The sequence below is a fragment of the Schistocerca americana genome, chromosome X, assembly GCF_021461395.2.
Source record: "Schistocerca americana isolate TAMUIC-IGC-003095 chromosome X, iqSchAmer2.1, whole genome shotgun sequence".
NCBI lineage: Eukaryota > Metazoa > Arthropoda > Insecta > Orthoptera > Acrididae > Schistocerca > Schistocerca americana.
The window spans coordinates 398,063,110-398,085,595 of NC_060130.1; positions in this window are offsets into that span (position 1 = coordinate 398,063,110).

Genomic DNA, 22,486 nt, shown 5'->3' on the forward strand with positions numbered 1-22,486 from the left:
ACACCATCATGTTACACACAATTCGGTGCTCTCTAGTGGCACAGGGTTGCCAATGTGTAGACATGAAGAATAAAGACTCATAATGTTAGTAACGTTTCTCGTATTTGGAAAACTTTAAACATTTTCACATTAAAAAATTCAGAGGCATTACTTTATAGCACGCCTTCGTAAATATCGAGTTTTTCTTGTGACCGGTTTCTGTCAAGCATACAATCTCCTTGGTGTTTTCATTGCCAGTGGACATTTACTATGTTTTATCCACAAAGTTGTCGTTTTGGCGAGGCATTTAGTATAGGATTTGTGACTACTATAAAAAAATTACAATTGGAAATACAGCGTGCAGACTGCAGTATGTTTAGTTACAATTAGCCTCGCGGGGTATGACTGTTTCAAGCGTGTGTTTAACATAATTGTTTCCTGAAAATTATATACAGGGTGATCAGCAACAGTCTGAAAAGCTTGTAAGGATGTTTATGGAGAGGTTTACACGAGAAATAAGTACTGAGGAAGAAAAATTCTATACTTTGCGCCGTTTCAGAGTTATTTAGCTTTGAAGTGAGCGAATCGGGGTGTTTCGCCCTCTACATTGAGGTAATGGACAGACATCTGTGAGCCCATGAGTTACCATTTGTTTAAATACTAACTACCAGTTAAAATTTTCCTTTCTGGAAGTGGTAACCTTAAGCCTGGCTAGATAAGGCTACGTCTTTCTGGGCTGAGAATACCTAACCTCATTTGAATGAACAGAGCGACGAGCTCTGTTTTGCTGAACCAACTACAGAAACGATCTGAAATGATATATGCAAACCAAAGGTGAAGTAATAACTTTTATTGCAATTGACACATGGAGTATTGAAACTCATACCTGACGAACAAGAAACGAGACGCATCACTGAAAATCAGACAGTGCCACTCATCTCTCGGTTGACCTCTGGTTCTGCCCCATGGTAGTGTTCGTTGTAGCATAGTAGTTAAATTATGCATGATAACTCGAAATCTCTGCCTGACTTCCAGTAATCTATTGTCGAAGATTTGTAGAGCACTCTGATCGGAAGTAAGTTGTTGTCATCCTTCTGCTCGTCGGAGTCGGTAGAACAGTTACACAATATTCTTGTGGTGTAGTTCTTCTCGAAGGAACCGTGGCGACTATTCTGGCCATTATTGTCTTGAGTCTTTCTCATCACCACTATTTCTGCGACGTTTGCACCACAATCTAATATAGGTATCAGGTTCTCTCGCCTGTCGCGCCAATGATGTGTCCTTTCTCAAAGTCCGAAAGATGGCGATGTACGTTCCCTGGGCATGCTGTGTTGTAATTTCTACCTGAAATGTTTCAGTAACGTTAAACACACCCAACAGCCATTACGGACTCACACCACTCCTCATCTGTAGGAATCGCTTGCGTCAGTACTGAAAATAATGAATATAATCTTATCTTACGATGACATTTTCATCAAAATATCCCACAGATCTTTAAATACCAGAGTAGCAGTTCAGCTTTCGAAGTGGAAGATCCTACTCTGAGCAAATACTTGTTACGCCAAACGTAAGAGAACAATGCATGGAATACAACTCTCTACACGACCTACACTTTGTTGATTATAACAACCTTTTGATAGCATTCACCGACAATCATGGTGGAATATTGTAAGCCTTTATGTAATTAGCCGGCCGGAGTGACTGAGCGGGTCTATGCGCTACAGTCTGGAACCGCGCGACCGCTACGGTCGCAGATTCGAATCCTGCCTCGGGTGAGGACGTGTGTGATGTCCTTAGGTTAGTTGGGTTTAAGTAGTTCTAAGTTCTAGGGGACTGATGACCTCAGCAGTTAAGTCCCACAGTGCTCAGAGCCATTTGAACCATTTGTATTTCCTGAAAATCTCACTGATATGTTTAGAAAGCAGTATCTGGATTCCAGTAGCTCTACAAGAAAAGAAGATGGGAATACTGCTCCCTTTAACATTCCTACATGCGTCAGACAAGGATGCATTTTGTTACCATCTGTTTTCGTATTAGTCCTAGACTTCACGATATAAAAAACCAAAGACAACTACAACAGGAGCACCTAGCGAGGTGGCGCATATTCGACTCGCATTCGGGAGGACGATGGTTCAACCCCCGTCCGGCCAATCTGATTTAGCTTTCCAGAGATTTCCCTACATTGCTTCAGGCAAATGCTGGGATGATTCATTTGAAAGGGCACGGCTGACTTCCCTCCCTATACTTTCCTAATCCAATGCGACCGATGATCTCGCTGTTTGTTCCCTCCCCCGAAGCAACCAAAGAACTAATGCAACAGGAGCATAGGCTGGAATGAGAAATGTAGGCTTACGAATCTGGATCCTGCTGATGACACCGTTCTTGCAGCAGAAAAACCACAAAGCCTACATATAATGGCTACAAATCTGGATGAAGCTGACGGCTCGTTGCGCTAAAACTAAGTGCTGATGACATAAGAGTATCATACCCCAGTGACAAGTTCTCCGAAGGACCGCCGTAGATGGGTGGAGGAGTTACTGTACACTTTGCAGAGGTTGCTGCCATGCAGAGACGGTACAGGAAGTCAGACCATTTTACAGAAACGCAGACAGCATCTCCCATAAAGAAACGCCACGAAATGAAGTAAGAACTCGCCTTCTTTAGCTGGAATCTGCCTTTGTATGCAAAAGTGCGAAAACTTGCGTTTTTCTCAGAAAACTAAAGATAAAAGTCTCTCCGATGGGTTGGGAATGCTCAGTCTTGGGCCATAGAAATTGTGGGAGATTACCGAGCACTCTGACTCTGCCGAAAAACAATATTTATTTGATTTGAAACCTGCCGGTATTGGCTACGTAAAAGTTCTCCCACTTAGATGTTCAGATGTGTGTGAATTGCTAAGGGACCGAACTGCTGAGGTGATCGGTCCCTAGGCTTACACACTAGATAAAGTAACTTATGCCAAGAACAACACACACATCCATGACCGAGGGAGGACTCGATACTCCGACGGGAGGGCGGCGCAATCCGTGACATAGCTCCTCAAACCGCACGGCCACGCAGTGCACCTCTCCCACTTAGAAAGAGACATGAGATAGTGACAAGACAGAGCACCTTATTGGCCGAAGAAAGAGACAGAGAGAGAAGGACACGAGATTTTTCAGTAGAGTTGGTAGGGTACAAGTCATTGGTTAACCATTCAGCGGAGCAGACCTGTTTTTGTAAAAAGCTGTTTCATCGGTCGGCACTCGGGAGATTCAGACGCACGACAATCAAATACTGTGAGAGGCGAGAACACAGCAGTGTGAGTGTTCGCTTTATTTTACATTCGATTGGAAATGAGATAAGGGTGTAGAGTTCTGAGATCATAATTTAGATCAAGACCTGTAGGCTCCACCGTCCTACTTTGACAGTGAGAACATCCCCTGTGCTTCCTGAGCTGTTGCACTGGTGACTTATAAGCATTTCGGGCTAATTTGTTTCCACCAACGATGGATTTTACAGCCACTTGAATCATAACGAAAATTACTACAGTGACATTGTGCTGCAGCTGCAAGAAGAGGCGTGTCGAAATTAGTCAATTTTTCGAAATCCTATAATTTCAAGCTTCTGTCCGAAGACTTGCATTTAAAAAGATATGAACAAGATACCTTCTACTTTGTCTGAAGTGTGACACTTCTCTTTTCTGTAGTTTGTGTTACTTCAGCTAACATTACTACAATCGCTAGGCAAAATATGAAACGATCTCCGACGAGCTCACAATTTGTCTACATCACCGTTCGTCAAGCTGCACCTAAGTCGTGAGCACTTGGACGAAACGCCTGCTAAATTGGGGCAGGAAACAGCTGTTCCCTGGCGCTGAGCTTCCATTGTCTGTGCCACCACTGCTCAACGAGCTGCAGCTAAGTGCATACAGTGCACTACTCTTTGCAACGACTTATCAGTTGACTGACAACACATTTAATGTTGTGAATTGAAACATATTTGGGTTGCCAAAAATATGCATGTGTCGCGAGAGATGCGTGCAGATCCAAGCCAAGCATGCAGGTTGCACTGCTGTATCTCTCCACGAATGGTACCAGTACAATGCCCTCATTACGTTGCAAGTGTCAGTGATGATCAAATCAGTGTTATGTACAGGTGTTCGATTATGACGTTGAAGCAAAAGTGGATACAGATGTGTTCCAACTATTGGCGCTCGTACGGTGGATGTTTCCACAGTCAAAATAGCCCATGTATTTGGTGTTTCAAGAGGCACATTATCAGAAAGTCGAGAAACATGATCCGATAATCACAGTCTAGTCGAAAATGTGCGCTTAGTGATCGTGACAAACGTTCATTCAAAAGGATTGAGACGATATATAGGAGTACGACACTTGGAAAAGTCACTGCAGAACTGAATGTCGTACTCACGAACCCTGTCAGCACCAGAACGACACGAAGGGGGCGCTATAAGCACGCAATTGCGGGGTGACCTGGAATTACAAACCAAGTCATCAATTATGGAAATACCCATAACAGGAAAACATGGTGGTGAAGCCCTAAATCCTGGACTATAGACAAATTGAGGGACGTTTTTTGGTCAGATGAGTCTTACTATACCCAAATTCTGGTGAAGCTTACGTCTCAAAAGAAAAAAGTGGAGGGTGGGTGTTGTGACGATTTAGGCAACCACAAAGTGATATTCCATGCGCCCAATGGTTACCATGCGAAGTCGCATTACCGCCAAGGATTATGCGACCATTTTTCGCTGATCATGTCCACAGTGGTCAACCTGTGTTCCAAGACGGAGTAGTATCTGTTCACACAGCTCACATGGTCTGGGGCTTGTTTTGCAAGAACGAGGATGAATTGTCACATCTCCCTGGTCAGCTCACTCACAAGATCTCAATATTATTGAGCCATTGTGGTGTAATTTGGACAGAAGGTTGTGTGAATACTAACCACCCTCTTCGTCCTTCTCATAATGGCCAAACCACCTTGAACGTGCCAAGTGTTTCACAAACAAGCAAGGGATCTCATTCTGAAAGTGTACTCGTTCTTCAGACGTGAGGCAGATTGAAGCGAGCCATTCTGCGAGGTTTCCAAAGTACAGGAACGCAATGCAGTGGCCCCTGGCGATATTGGTGTACGATCTGTAAGGCAAATTGTGCAGGAGGCTAAGCTGTCTCAGCAGGTAACTGGACATGTGGAATTTCGGCCTCCAGGGAAGAAACATAACGTGCCAAAGTGGGTAATAGGAATCGATCACTTCGATCAACGTTTTTTTCATCGAAAGGTTCCTGAATTTAATGAAAGAGGCTAGTTCCCACAGCAGCGAAATTTCTCACTGTTATGGGTGAATCAAATGGGTTTCAGGGATGTGTTGGGTCAATCCAAAGAATATTGAAGAACATCGCATTTACACATGTAAAAGGTATAATGATGAACGGAAATTTTTAATGGAGCAAAGCGATATTCCTGCTGATAAGATGACGTTTTTAAGAACAACCTAATCAGATCAAGAGGAACGTAAACTGTGTATTAACTGGACGAGACTTGGGTAAATGAAAACCACACTAGAAATTTTATTTGGCAAACAACTAGGGACAGGGTGGCTTGAAATTTCCAGTGGGAAACGGTGGGTGTCTCACAATATTGCCGAGGTGGTTCTGCTGTTACCGGATTTGTGCTTCAGTGTAAACGTGTATTCCGATCAAAATCGAAAGCCAAATCTGACTACCATTCCAGAATGAATGGATAAACATTTCTATAATGTTTTCAGAATAAGTTGTTGCCTCATTTGCATCCACGCTCTGTCATTGTTATGGACGATGCTAGCTGTCATTTGTTCAGTACTCCACAGTGTCAAAAGCGTATCGAGAATATCAAATTTTAAGCATTACTTCACACCATGGGCAACGCAGTGGCTGGCTGCCTTCACTTAACGACTGATAGCAGCGACGTTTGAGTAGTGTCGTCAGTGCTAACAGACAAACAACACTGAGTCAAATAACTGTAGAAATCAATCGAGGACTTACGATGAACACATCCGTTATGACAGTGCTGCGATATGTGGCGTTCATAGGCTATGGCAGCAGACGACCGCCTTAACACTACAGAACTGCCTGCAGCGCCTCCCCTGGGCTCGTGACCATATCGGTGGGACGAACTCGACTGGAAAAGCGTGGTCTGTTTATATGAGTACAGATTTCAGTTGGTAAGAGATGGTGGTAGGTTTCATGTGTACTCCACAAGGTAATGGACCTATGTTGCCAACAAGATACTGTTCAAGCAGGTGGTGGCTCCATTAATTATCTCACTGTTCTGACTTAAATACAACGTACTTCGAAATGCTGTAATGTGTATCTCATAATTATTAGGCACACTTAATGAATCTATCAAGAAACTGTTTGTACGGCACAGTGAATCAGACAGTAGCGAGGTAGGCTGACCCTACACTATTTCAACTGTCCCTAACGTTACTTGTGTCCATGCAGTTTCAGCCGAGTTGACAACGCAGCACTCTTTGTGAGTTGCCCGGCCTGTTACCATTAACGCTGATGCCGACTATAACGTCACTAAGTGAAAAAATTAAAATCAAATGTGCTATGAAATTACGTATTATCGCACATTTCGCTACAGAGTGAAAAAGTCACTCTGGAAACGTCCCCTAGACTGTGGCTAAACGATGACTCTGCAATATCCTTTCTTCCAGGAGTGCTTGTCTCTCAAGTTTTGCACGACAACTTCTGTGAAATTTGCAAGGTAGGAGTTGAGGCAGAAGTAAAGTTATATGGACTGGTGGTGAGTTGTGCTTGGGTAGCTCAGATAGTAGAAAACTTGCCGCACATGTCCAAGATCTCAATTTCGAGCCTCAATCCAGCACACAGTTTTAATCTGCCAGAAAGTTTCATGAGATCACAACTTTATCCACAATTTTTGTATCTCCAGAACCAATCAGAGAGGTGAAGTGTGACAATACACGTAGAACTATATTATACCTAATGCGTAATTACCATAGAATACATTGTGATGAAACTGGGATAGTTTATCAAGGTATGCTGGCATCGCTACAAATTTTTATCATATATACGGTCATGTACATGAAAGTCAGAGGAGCCTCTTAATGGGTGACATGTACAAGTGCGCTACAATTCATAACCATGAATTGTGTGGGTGCTCATTTTTCTGGCAGCTCAGGCTGGAGTGTGGAGATAAGGTAGAAATAGCGTTACGTGTGCTTCAGATAAGATAAAATTGATTTTAAGGTGCATGAGAAAGTTGCTCATCCATACATTCATCCTGCTCCTCGTCTACTGACAGTTTTGAGCATCTCCAACTACTCTGACATGTTTGAACCAGCTCCACTACATGTCAAAGTGAGGATATACAGGGAGACAGTTATTGAACTACATCAAATAAAATCGTCATAACTTCTGAACGGTTTGTATTAGGTCGTTCAAACTGCACGGTTGGCCGCGGGGCATGATGGAAATTTTGATACGAATATGGGTCAAATGGTTCAAATGGCTCTGAGCACTATGGGACTTAACATCTGAGGTCATCAGTCCCCTTACGAATATGGTTTGGCTTAACGACGAAGTCCACTTTCATATGGAAGGGTTCGTCAATAAGCAAACCTGGCGCATTTCGGCGGACTGGGAATCCGAATTTCGCGATCGAGAAGTCTCTTCACCCTCTACGGCTGACTGCGTAGTGTACAACGTCCAGTCACGGAATAATCAAATGGTTCAAATGGCTCTGAGCACTATGGGACTTAACATCTATGGTCATCAGTCCCCTAGAACTAAGAACTAATTAAACCTAACTAACCTAAGGACAGCAGACAACACCCAGCCATCACGAGGCAGAGAAAATCCCTGACCCCGCCGGGAATCGAACCCGGGAACCCGGGCGTGGGAAGCGAGAACGCTACCGCACGACCACGAGATGCGGGCACGGAATAATCAGTGCGATATTCCTTGATGGTACAGTGACTACCGAATGGTACGTCAAGGTTTTGGAATATGATTTCATTCTCATTATGAAAAGTGACCCTTATTTCGACCAGATGTGGTTCATGCAAGACGGAGTGTTTGATGTCCTGGAGAAGCACTTTGGGGACCGCATTCTGGCTCTGAGATATCCAGAGGCCACTGGCATGGGCCTAATTTGTTGCCTATATTAAAGGCTCATATTGATGAGCTGAAAAAAGCCATTCAGGACGTCATCGACAGCATCGATATTTCGACATTTCAACACGTCATGGCCGGCCGCGGTGGTCTAGCGGTTCTAGGCGCTCAGTCCGGAACCGCGGGACTGCTACGGTCGCAGGTTCGAATCCTGCCTCGGGCATGGATGTGTGTGATGTCCTTAGGTTAGTTAGGTTTAATTAGTTCTAAGTTCTAGGCGACTGATGACCTCAGAAGTTAAGTCGCATAGTGCTCAGAGCCATTTGAACCATTTTTTGAACACGTCATGCAGAATTTCGATAATCGTCAGCGCCACATCATCGCCAATGATGGCAGGCACATCGAACATGGTATAATCTAAATCCGGATATCTGTAGTGACGTCCACATGTTGAATAAAGTGTGTGCACGACGTAGTTTGTAACTAATTTACGTCTTTTTTCCATATAGTTCAATAATTGTCATCCTGTATATAGTAATAAGAACGGTAAGTAAACGTTTTCATCCACGTATGTTCTCTATGGTGTTCATCAAATATGGGAGACGTAATTTTACACAGGTCCTCGGCATGTCTATGTCATGAGGTGACAGGCCAGTTTTCAGTTGCGATACGGCGTGTATCACATGGTTGCACGAGTGAATAATAACTTGGTGCACCATACGTGGGGGATGAGGTGAAACATTATGAACACCACCTAATACGCATTCCAAGTAAATGCCAACAGTGAGAACGATTGAGGCTGCAGGACGCACACTATTAGCCTGCCTTTTGGTGCACCTGTCACTTTATGGTATGTGTACATTATTTATCTAACACCGGCAAGTGAATGATCATTGCAATTTAGAGGAGCATTTTTAGTGGCACGTGGCCAGTAGACATGTGCACATGTGCCTCTCTTGACGGATTTGTACAGCCATAGCGAGAGCACTACAAAATCGCTCTACGCCCTGACAGGGGCTGTTAAGGAAGCTTTGTTGTTATCTGCTGGCCTTTTTATCTCAAATGTCGGTAGCCGACGTTCCAATACCAGACAACAGACTTACTAGTTTCTAAACCATATATCCCGCCTAATGATTACGACTCGAAAATTAGAGAAATTTGGTTTCACCATAAACCGTACGTTCGCTTACATATATTGGAATACATATGTAGGTGGACTCCACTCGTATTAGTGAAAAGTGGTATCGGATTTCCGGTAAAATTTTCTAAACAAAATGGCTCTGAGCACTATGGGACTCAACTGCTGAGGTCATTAGTCCCCTAGAACTTAGAACTAGTTAAACCTAACTAACCTAAGGACATCACAAACATCCATGCCCGAGGCAGGATTCGAACCTGCGACCGTAGCGGTCTTGCGGTTCCAGACTGCAGCGCCTTTAACCGCACGGCCACTTCGGCCGGCCCTAAAATTTTCTATAATAAGTAGAGAACACAGTAAGGCACATTAAGAAAGCCAGGAATGAGGCTGCACCTTTTGTCTACGTGTCTACTCCAGGTGAAACTTTAACTGTTTCAACGAATGCAACTTGTAAATAAGATTAGTACCACACTACAACGAGATTCTACCTGCTGGTAGAACATAACACTTTCAGAGACATCATAATACAAAAGGAAACAAATGATATTATTTCATTACAGTTAAGAGATAAAATCATCTCTGGAAATGAACTGTCCTTACGAGAATGTCGTATTATGTTGGCCAAAGGGCATTTTTATGTGTTTAAGGGGGTAGACTAGAGTGACGCTCGATTTTGGAAGCGATATTAATGATTTTTTCAATAAAATAACAAATTTTAAAACAGATTTTAGACCGGTATTGTGCACCCTCAAGATTATATTAAGTAAAAAACTAGCATCCAGAGTACACAATAAGATGTCAACCAAAGGCCTTCACAGAGTGGGAGGGCTGTTGCTGAGAACTCTGAACACCACAATTTTCAACAAGCAAATTTCAAAAACTCCTTTGACACTGATGATATTTTATAATGTACCACACAGGGATATTTAGCAAAAGTTTGCGGCACTCTGAAATGAAAGTCAGTTCCTTCGATAAAAAAAGTCCTAATAAAAACGTCCAAAAATCGAAATTAAAATACAGTAGAAAAAACGCAGACTCACAAGTTACAAAAATATATAGTGTAATTACATATATATTTCATGAGCCAAAGCTCCCACGAATTTTAAAATTGTTTTTTGGAAAAACAATCTTTTAATGTTTCAACTTCTGTTTTTCGATATTGAAACTGGACAAACCTCCATATAGTCGGCCTTGTTTTCGCCGATGTCGAAATATTCTCATCTTAGCGAAATTATATCGAGTAACTGACTTCCACTTACCAATGGAAGCGTTTTTTGCATGATTGTCATTACTTTTCAGACCTCTTCTGTCTGTATAAATGCGACTATTGGTCATTTACTAGCACTCATGTTTTACTTGTATAAAAAAAAACAAGCCAAATGACAAGTTAAGCAGGCGCGATACAAGCACGAGCTTGCAGACTGTTTACCATAAACGAATCACGTTACGAAAAATAAATGTGGTTGAGAATAGTCTTTCAGTTGATATTAATGCCGTCTGTGATACTACGTGATACTAATAGTGCCCCTGTTTTGTCGGTAACTATTATAGTATTATTTCGATTTCATTCGAGCTCCCGGATGCGCCACATCCCATACAGTAAATCGCGGTTTTAACATATCTTAACATTTATTGGACACTTTATATGGATGAATCTTAAAAATAGACGATCTAAGGAACATTTAAGCCAATAAAAAATTATGTTAAAATTTCTACGTTGATATACCTTAAGCAGTAGGCCTCTCAGGGCCGTTCAAATCATCATTGTCGTGTGGCTAGACAAATAATTAGTACACCCTGAGGGCCTGGAATCAATCTCACCGTGTCGGCAAGAAAGCATAACGATCGTTCGTGCTTCAGCGACGGCGAACGGTGTATGTAGCAGGGAAAAGTCATCTTGCTCAACCAACTTGGTTGGGGTAATGTTTGGAGTGACTATGAAAAAAAAAAAGGAAAGAAAGAAAACCATGACGTATGGTACTAGCTAGTTGAGTGAATGGCTGCCAATGGAAACAGTCGTTAAGCGAGCAACTGCTGTGACTCGCCACACTACATTTGCCTGAGGCTTACTCAGGCAAGCGGAGCGGACTCTACGTTCTTAGCCGCTCCTACAAATCAAATGAAACTGTTTCGATCAGCAGTTACACACTTCTATTTGTTTGGTTGTGCAGTTTGGTAATTTTAATACCCAACAACCAAAAAATGGATCCCGGGAGTTTACCGCCAGCTCCTCTCCACCGAAAAAAAGAATAAATAAAAGTTATAGAACACATTCATTATATCAAAAGGGTTTTGTTATTGTGACAAGAAAAGGATCTTTCGAGAAATTGTGTCCACTATATATCGATACGGGTTTACAGGTACTTGCTGAAACGCTGATGCCAGTAAAACGCCTCCGTAAGGTATTCTTCTGGGAGTTCCTTCTGGAGTTCCTGAAATAGTGGGGGCACAATGGAGTCATTGATGTGAAATATGTTATGACGAGGGTAAATGATTAATATAAAAATCCATTTTATATTTTTCTTGCGGTGTCAACTCTGAGTAGGTTTTACTTATATCTGACTGGCAAGAAAACTGATATTGGTAAACAGGGAGACGTCAACGCAACAAACTTCACTCACATACTAAAAAAAAATAAAAAATAAAAAAATAAAAAAATCCTTTATTCTGGCATTCGATTCTAAGAAGTTACACTTAAATACATTAAAATAGATTTTACCGAATTCAGTGAGGCATACAGGGTGATTCACTAACTATTGACACCAAGAATAACTCTAAAAGTATGATAGGAGCTGAAAAGTTTGTGGGACAAAAGTTTCATGGACAATGGAGGCGATAATATGACGTTGATTCTTTGTTGCTAGGTGGGGTTGGTTAGAGATATAAAGGTCAATGGGATACTTCAGTTTGGTACTTATTTTCTGATACTGGCTATCAAGACGTATATAATGGTGTGTAACGTTTAGGTCTTTGAAGTTCAACGAAGGTCACAAAAGTGTCATGAACGTCCATTTACAGAAGGTGTTCCAAGTGATGAGCACTGGTATCAAGGCAGTGCTACAATCTTCTTATCATGGATTGAGTGGTATTCCTCATCACATAGGCACTTATCGAAGCACATGCTCTGACAAATCTCTCCCGCATATCTCCAGGTGTAGTCGTAACGTCTTTATGAACGTTGTCTTTTACGAATCCCCACAAGAAAAAATCCGGAGGCGTCAAGTCTGGCGAACGAGCCAGCCACGACACATCTCCTCCGCGTCCAATCCAACGATTTGGGAATTGTCTGTGCAACTCATTTCTAGCCATCAGCGAAAAATGTGCCTGACCCCCATCGTCTTGATACCACATTCTGTTTATTGTTCCTAAAGGTATTTCTTCCAACAAGAGACCTAATGTTTCTTGCAGGAATGTGGTGTACTTCCTACCATTAAGATTTCCTTCGATGAAATAGGGGCCTATAATTCTGTTCTGCAGAAACTTGCAACAAGATGGATTTTCAGTTGCCCAATAATGCATGTCATGCAAATTTACGTTTCCATGGTTCGTGAATGTACTCTCGTCTGTAAATAAAATCAAATGAATAAATGTATCATCCCTCTGAATCTGAAGTTGAGCCCATCCGCAGAATTCAGTGCGACACATACTATCCGTACCGGTTAATTCTTGATGTAGACTGATATGGTAAGGATGATATTTATGGCGATGCAGGACACGAACAACATTATTCTGGCTTAGTGTTGTATTGCGAAACCGTCGCATGGTGTTTGCAAGTCAGTAGCACGTTAGATGGATACGACATATTCGGGGATATTTACTATTTGCACGATATACGAGAGATAATTGTGAGAGCATGTGCTTCGATAAGTGCCGAAGTGATAAGGAATACCACTCAATCCATGATAAGGAGATTTCAGCACTGCATTGATGCCAAAGCTCATCACTTGGAACACCTTCTGTGAATCGACGTTCATGACACTTTTGTGACCTTCTTTGAACTTCAAAGACCTTAATGTTACACATCATTATATACGTCTCGACAGCCACTATCAGAAAATAAGTACCAAACTATAGCATCCCATTTAAAAAAACGAAGTTGACCTTCATATCTCCAACGCGACCCCACCTAGCAACAAGTAACCAGCGTCATATTATGGCCCCTGTTGTCCCATACAACATTTGTCCTACAAACTTTTCAGCTACTTCCATACTTTCGGGGATATTCTTCGTGGCAATAGTTAGTGACTCACCCTGTATAAGTGCCAAATGTTTAGTCACACTACATTTGGGCTCAGTTTCCAAGAGAAACTTTGGAAATGTAACATGGCGGTTCATGAAACTGGTGCCCCATGCACTTCTGTAGAAAACTACAGCTCGGAACAGACAATGCCTAAAATTTATACAGGAGAACAAGATTAAAGACATGGAGGTCTACCGAGATTGTCCTAAATGCTTTCTCCGAAAATTATTTCCAGCAGTTAGTCCACGAACCCACGCGAATTGTAAATGATTGCAAAAACACACTTGACATCTTAGCCACAAACAATCCAGAGCTAATAGAGAGCATCATGACTGATACAGGGATTAGTGATCACAAGGCCATTGTAGCTAGAATCAATACCCTTTCTTCCAAATCCACCAGAAACAAACACAAAATAATTTTATTTAAAAAAGCGGATAAAGGTCACTAGAAGCCTTCCTAAGAGACAATCTCCATTCCTTTCGAACTGACTATGCAAATGTAGGCGAGATGTGGCTCAAATTCAAACATACAGTAGCAACAGCAATTGAGAGATTCAGACCTCATAAATTGGTAAGAGATGGAACTGATCCCCCATGGTCCACAAAACAGGTCCGAACGCTGTTGCAGAGGCAATGGAAAAAGCATGCGAAATTCAGATGAACGCGAAATCCTAAAGATTGGCTAAAATTTACAGACGCGCGAAATTTTCACGGACTTCAATGCGAGATGCCTTTAATAGGTTCCACAACGAAACATTGTCTCGCTATTTGGTAGAAAATCCGAAGAAATTCTGGTCGTATGTAAGTACACAAGCGGCAAGACGCAGTCAACACCTTCGCTGCGCAGTGCCGATGGTACTGTTACCGACGACTGTGCCGCTAAAGCGGAGTTATTGAACGCAGTTTTCCGAAAATCCTTCACCAGGGAAGACGAATGGAATATTCCAGAATTTGAAACACGAACCGCTGCTAGCATGAGTTTCTTAGAAGTAGATACCTTAGGGGTTGCGAAGCAACTCAAATCGCTTGATTCGGGCAAGTTTTCAGGTCCAGATTGTATACCGATTAGGTTACTTTCAGACTACGCTGAACAATGGCTCCCTACTCAGCAATCATATACAACCGCTCGCTCACCGATAGATCTGTACCTACAGATTGGAAAATTGCGCAGGTCGCACCAGTGTTTAAGAAGGGTAGTAGGAGTAATCCATCGAACTACAGACCTATACCATTGACGTCGGTTTGCAGTAGGGTTTTGGAGCATATAATGTATTCAAACATTATGAATCACTTCGTAGAGAACGATCTATTGATGCGTAATCAGCATGGTTTCAGAAAACATCGTTCTTGTGCAACGCAGCTACCTCTTTATTCGCACGAAGTAATGGCCGCTATCGACAGGGGATCTCAGGTTGATTTCGTAGTTCTAGATTTCCGGAAAGCTTTTGCCACCGTTCCTCACAAGCGACGTCTAATCAATCTGCGGGCCTATGGGGTATCGTCTCAGTTGTGCGACTGGATTCGTGATTTCCTGTCAGGAAGGTCGCAGTTCGTAGTAATAGACGGCAAATCATCGAATAAAACTGAAGTGATGTCAGGTGTTCCCCAGGGAAGCGTCCTGGGACCTCTTCTGTTCCTGATCTATATAAACGACCTGGGTGACAATCTGAGCAGTTCTCTTAGGTTGTTCGCAGATGATGCTGTTATTTACCGTCTAGTAAGGTCATCCGAAGACCAGTATCAGTTGCAAAGCGATTTAGAAAAAATTGCTGTATGATGTGGCAGGTGGCAGTTGACGCTAAATAACGGAAAGTGTGAGGTGATCCACATGAGTTCCAAAAGAAATCCGTTGGAATTCGATTACTCGATAAATAGTACAATTCTCAAGGCTGTCAATTCAACTAAGTACCTAGGTGTTGAAATTACGAACAACTTCAGTTGGAAAGACCACATAGATATTAATGAGGGGAAGGCGAGCCAAAGGTTGCGTTTCATTGGCAGGACACTTAGACGATGAAACGAGTCCACTAAAGAGACAGCTTACACTACACTCGTTCGTTCTCTGTTAGAATATTGCTGCGCGGTGTGGGATCCTTACCAGGTGGAACTGACGGAGGACATCGAAAGGGTGCAAAAAGGGCAGCTCGTTTTGTATTATCACTTAATAGGGGGAGAATGTGGCAGATATGATACGCGAGTTGGGATGGAAGTCATTACAGCAAAGACGTTTTTCGTCGCGGCGGGATCTATTTACGAAATTTCAGCCACCAACTTTCTCTTCCGAATGCGAAAATATTTTGTTGAGCCCAACCTACATAGGTAGGAACGATCACCAAAATAAAATAAGAGAAATCAGAGCTCGAACACAAAGGTTTAGGTGTTCGTTTTTCCCGCGCGCTGTTCGGGAGTGGAATGGTAGAGAGACCGTATGATTGTGGTTCGGTGTACCCTCTGCCAAGCAATTAAATGTGAATTGCAGAGTAATCATGTAGATGTAGGTGTACAGATGAGAAAACGATGTCGAAACAAAAATACAATTCAAAGCAACATAATATCCTATTTTCAAATCAGCTTCAATTACAGTTTAGAATTCTCCAGTGGTTAAAGTAACTGCATCAACTCAAACCCAACTATTAACAGAACCTAACTGCACTTGCAACTATGTCTATGGAAAAATGTCTGCAAAATCTGTGTCCACAGTGATACCAAATTTGTTATCTCCTCCTAGAAATCCCGTGACATCCGATGTCGACGATTATGCGCTTGACGTCGGCGTAGTACTGGGTAAACCACTCAGTCCTATTATTCTTACATCCCTTATGCTTCTTTTGACGTAAATATAGAAAGAAAAGGAGAAAACAGAAACGTAACTCTCACCGGTATATAGCTCCCTTCATGCAAGTGGAATGTAAGTGGCTTCAGGACTCATTCGTAAGAAGTGAAACTCCCAGTGAGGGATAAGCCACTCTGTATAAATCTCCAAGATACTCATTTTAAGGCTTTACACGTACGTGCACTGTGCACTACAAGGATACGATACCAAGAAGAAGGCGGCCTTACTGGAGAGATAGTGAAAGGCGGAGTCACTTTGTTTCTCTGTGACACCACACTGCGCCAGTAATTACAAGGGCAGCACTTCAAGTTACGTTTGACATAATATGCACTTCGTCAGGCACTTTAATGCGCTGTGCCTAACACCAAATGAATTTCTCGACAGTGAGGCACTCTGTTAACTTGTGAATCAATTTCATCGACCATTTCTCCTTCTAGTTTCTCCGTTTATCTTAAATCGCTGTGGACAGTGTACTGTCAGGCTGCACTAGCACATGCCCCAGTAGTAGCATAGTTGAGAGCCAAGCGTAGCAAGAATGTCTCATTTCAGGAAAGCATAAGGAACCTTTTCGGCCATTGATATCATCTTCATTTCTCGTTCCTTCGTAGATGATGTTGAGAGGGAAACGACTAATACCCTCCATCTAGAATCTCCGCCCCCTGCAGCTGAGTGATCAGCGCGACATAATGTCAATCGTAAGGGCCCCGGATCGATTCCCGGGTGGGTCAGAGGTTTCCTCCGCTCAGGGACTGGGTGTTGTGTTGTCCTAACCATCATCATTTCTTCCCCTTCGACGCGCAAATCACCGCAGTGGCGTCAAATCGAAAGACTTGCATCCGGCGAACAATCTACCCGATGGAAGGCCTTAGTCACACGATATTTACATTTACCTAGTAGCTACTTTCCGATAGAACTTCTCTTCCCTGAAAGAGCAGCTGCCAAAATCGATCCTCAGTAAGGCCAACTAGACTCTTTCCAGAAAATGACTGCACTTACACAGCAATACCATGTCCACAACTGGGGTAAGCATATAACCACAACAATATAAACAGCCACCGCGACATACATGCAAATCTTATCGGAATTCCTTACACGAAGGTCAGCCCTTTGATGAAATGAGCAATGTAGTTTTGCAGTAAGAGACAGGTAGACTGCCCTGCGACGATTCGGGAACAATGCACCCACAGAGAACCTCGCGACCTTTCGTGTTGCGAAGACTAAAATCCAAAGATAAATAAGAGAGAATAAAATCAAGTCATGGTAAGAGTTTTAAAAGGGCAGTAACCACTCCACAGCTTCTACAAAAGTTTGCGTGTCACCAAAGAGGATTTTAGGTAAATGCAGGACAGTTTGCCTGGCAGTTGTTTCGAATGAGGTACGTTCACTAAAATACCACGTAAGGAAGCCAATATCATGACACACAATTTCTATAATATTACGTCGTCTGAGAGGCAAAGTTTGGATCTTCGCACATAGTAGAAAGGCATGGAGAAGGTCTAACATAACTTTGTTAACAATGGGAATTAAACTGTGTGTCCTAAGTAATGGGAGTGATTGTCCCATTTAAAGATGAACCGTTTACGACGCCTTAATTTTGCAGCTAAAGGTGTCGAATGGCGCACGTGTAGACATGTCATCTGTGTAGTGTGTTACGGAGATGCATTGAACATGGCAGAAAGTCGCAAGTTAATCGGCTTCGAATGTCGAATGATAATCGGTGCGAGAGACATTGGTCACTGCACATTGGCGAATAAACAACAATTCAGTATTTACGAGGTCAGCATGTCTAGTGTGAATCTTCAATATCACAGACACATTCATTCGACACGTGGTGATCGCGGCACAGGACGACCGAAAGAGTGTGATGAACGGATGCCACGTGACTCCCGCAGAGCCGCCGATTAGAATGTGGGATGCCAGGAACACATTTCTACCAAATGTATACGGAAACAAATGCACTGCATAGGCTCCAGCAGCCGAAGAACGAACGTCATAACCAGTGACGGCCCGTAACTTTTGGCCACTCAGTATGCAACCAGTCATTCGTCAATTGCGAACTACATGCTGCATTGGCTGCGTCTCTATTCCTGCGTGTTTGTTGAGTTTCAGTGTTTAGTATAGGATAAGCAGCATATTTCATGTAGTTAGAGGTCCAGAGCAGCATTCCCTCTTTCTGGACTACTAGTCGATTTTCTGTTCAGCCTCCTACAACCCAAACTGCAGTTGACTCATAAAAGGCTTTTCAGCTGAAAAAAAGTTTTTATTTTAGCCGGCGTCGCTTTTATTTTAACGTACCTCAAATAAAACTTGCTCATACCATTTAACGTGTAAACGTATGCTGCCCTCCAAGACATGGAAGAGCGAGCATTGGCGTGCTACAACGGTGCAAACATTTCGTACTCGGCCAGTGCTCACGCATTGCAAACAATGACATTTCGTACCGGTGTTCGATATACTTGCATAGGCTCTGTAAAGTCGTTAAAACTTTTCTTACTCTGTGTTCACCTCGATGGACGGTGGCGACTGCAGCCCCACTGTTCCACAAACTTTGCAAAACCAGACGCAGAGTGTCGAAGTGGATACTGATGAAATTTGTGCACCTACCATTGAAGTGACTAGAGACGCAATCATCACGTCCCACGTCGAGATACACACCAATGTGTCCCACCTGTAGATTCACATGCAACAAGAGACCTGCAGCCCTTCCAGAATCGTCAACAGGACCGCACGGAGGAAGAAGTGTTACGTGTCGACGCCACCCAAGAAGAAACCACTGGCCACCAATATGTAAGTTGCACAGAACTGATACGCAACTACCGACAAAGGGCGTATCATCTTATTTGTTGAAAGTATAGGCAGAAACACAGCCAGGCTCCACCCTATGCCACTAAGCAAACTTATTAGATGGGAATGTGACTCATTATTCAAGCATTTCATCATTATTACGGCGACAGGGGAAAACCGTGTGAAAATTGAGACTGTGAGGATTAACTGCAAATTCCATGGTTCAACATTCATTCTCACGCAAAACAAATTTGTGGGTCTTATTCCAAAGTACTTCACTACTTAGCAAGGCATCAACAATAATATCGAAACCTCCCTTTCCGAGAACGAATTACCAACAGAATTGAATTGCTGCAGCGAGGTTATTACAATCAGGAGATATAGTAAAATTATAAACTAGAATGGGGAAAAGGTAACAAAGCTGTCACCAGTTTGTGATGTGACATTTATATCACAGCGACTCACACAATTTGTTAATATTCATGGAATTGATTGTCCATTAAACATGTATGTACCCTCCGTCTTGTAGTACCAAAATTGTTTGCGATTTATGCGTGGCAGCAAACAGTGGAAAAGAAACACAAGATGCGCGTTCTGCGCAGGACCACATAAAAGTGATGCCTGGGAGGAAGAGACATTCAGACAACGTACACTCCTGGAAATGGAAAAAAGAACACATTGACACCGGTGTGTCAGACCCACCATACTTGCTCCGGACACTGCGAGAGGGCTGTACAAGCAATGATCACACGCACGGCACAGCGGACACACCAGGAACCGCGGTGTTGGCCGTCGAATGGCGCTAGCTGCGCAGCATTTGTGCACCGCCGCCGTCAGTGTCAGCCAGTTTGCCGTGGCATACGGAGCTCCATCGCAGTCTTTAACACTGGTAGCATGCCGCGACAGCGTGGACGTGAACCGTATGTGCAGTTGACGGACTTTGAGCGAGGGCGTATAGTGGGCATGCGGGAGGCCGGGTGGACGTACCGCCGAATTGCTCAACACGTGGGGCGTGAGGTCTCCACAGTACATCGATGTTGTCGCCAGTGGTCGGCGGAAGGTGCACGTGCCCGTCGACCTGGGACCGGACCGCAGCGACGCACGGATGCACGCCAAGACCGTAGGATCCTACGCAGTGCCGTAGGGGACCGCACCGCCACTTCCCAGCAAATTAGGGACACTGTTGCTCCTGGGGTATCGGCGAGGACCATTCGCAACCGTCTCCATGAAGCTGGGCTACGGTCCCGCACACCGTTAGGCCGTCTTCCGCTCACGCCCCAACATCGTGCAGCCCGCCTCCAGTGGTGTCGCGACAGGCGTGAATGGAGCGACGAATGGAGACGTGTCGTCTTCAGAGATGAGAGTCGCTTCTGCCTTGGTGCCAACGATGGTCGTATGCGTGTTTGGCGCCGTGCAGGTGAGCGCCACAATCAGGACTGCATACGACCGAGGCACACAGGGCCAACAACCGGCATCATGGTGTGGGGAGCGATCTCCTACACTGGCCGTACACCACTGGTGATCGTCGAGGGGACACTGAATAGTGCATGGTACATCCAAACCGTCATCGAACCCATCGTTCTACCATTCCCAGACCGGCAAGGGAACTTGCTGTTCCAACAGGACAATGCACGTCCGCATGTATCCCGTGCCACCCAACGTGCTCTAGAAGGTGTAAGTCAACTACCCTGGCCAGCAAGATCTCCGGATCTGTCCCCCATTGAACATGTTTGGGACTGGATGAAGCGTCGTCTCACGCGGTCTGCACGTCCAGCACGAACGCTGGTCCAACTGAGGCGCCAGGTGGAAATGGCATGGCAACCCGTTCCACAGGACTACATCCAGCATCTCTACGATCGTCTCCATGGGAGAATAGCAGCCTGCATTGCTGCGAAAGGTGGATATACACTGTACTAGTGCCGACATTGTGCATGCTCTGTTGCCTGTGTTTATGTGCCTGTGGTTCTGTCAGTGTGATCATGTGATGTATCTGACCCCAGGAATGTGTCAATAAAGTTTCCCCTTCCTGGGACAATGAATTCACGGTGTTCTTATTTCAATTTCCAGGAGTGTATATTCATTGTGCCTGTGGACACTGCCCAACGTATGTCATAACCAAGGAAATTAACAAAAGTCTGTCTTCCAATAATATTACCTAAGGAGAAGCAGCAGCTGTGTTTGAAAACAGGCCTTATGCGAATGCAGCTATGCAGCTATTCCCCCTTCCCCCCCCCCCAAACATTCCAGGACATTGTACAAAATTTCCACCCCTTCCCACTCCACAGCGGCTCAGTGCCAGTACTAGGAACTTCACCTACGACTCGCAGAAAACAACCCTTTCCATGACGACAATGCCGCAGACGTCAGGAACGCTGGCTCCAGTGGTATTCACCGCCTATATAACCCCTCCCTCCACTAATACAGCATGCCTAACTACACTTCCAGAAACTCATAAATTCTATGGAACAAAGAGGACCCCACAAAGCACGTCCCCCGGATCCAAATGTACGAATCGGAACTGCTTTCCTCTTGGTCAGGATATCACAGACTCAACCAACAGAGTGATGTTGGGGACTACCTCGTCAGAAACATGTTCAGTATAATTATGGTTGTCTACTAATGGGCCTACACCAGTACGACAAAGATATTCTATCGGAATATCAATCCAGAATATGTTGGCCCCACTCCTTACGTAAAAGAATGCTACAAAATCTTCCAATGGAATGCAAAATTCCTCAAGACAAACGACAGCCTTCGAAAGTTTTCCGCTCACAACTAGATATACTTACGTGCTATCACTGAAATATGGTTGAAACAGAATGAACCGCTAGTATTCCCAGGCTATACGGTCTTTAAAGAAGATAGAGTTGGTGTCTACGGCGATGCAGAGTTGGTGGTAAAAGAAGATACCCATTACTTCGTTGTCAATACTCGCACTGTGCTTGACGCATTGAAAATGGTAGGTACCCGCCTGCAGATCAAGAACTTCCATCTCAGTTTGGTCTCAGCATACAAAGTGCCTAACGATAGACTCTCCAGGCAACAGTTAACAACACTGACTGACTCCATTGTGACTCTCTCTTTGCTGCTTGATTACTTTAACAGCCACTATACACAGTGGAGTTTCAGAACTGCCAACACAATGGGAAAACTACTGGTGGATGAACTAGATTCAAAAAAGGTTATAGTACTAAATGATGGCTGACTGACACGAATTGTACAACTAAATTATTTCCCGACGGCAGCAGACTTGAGCATAGCCTAACCTGCCGGAAATGGAACACAGACAAAGCCAACCGAAACATATAATAAACACTACTAGAGAACAACTGGAATATATCATGAAAACTGAGGATCCCGAAGGAGACTTTGGGGTCTGATTATCGCTTATAAGTGATG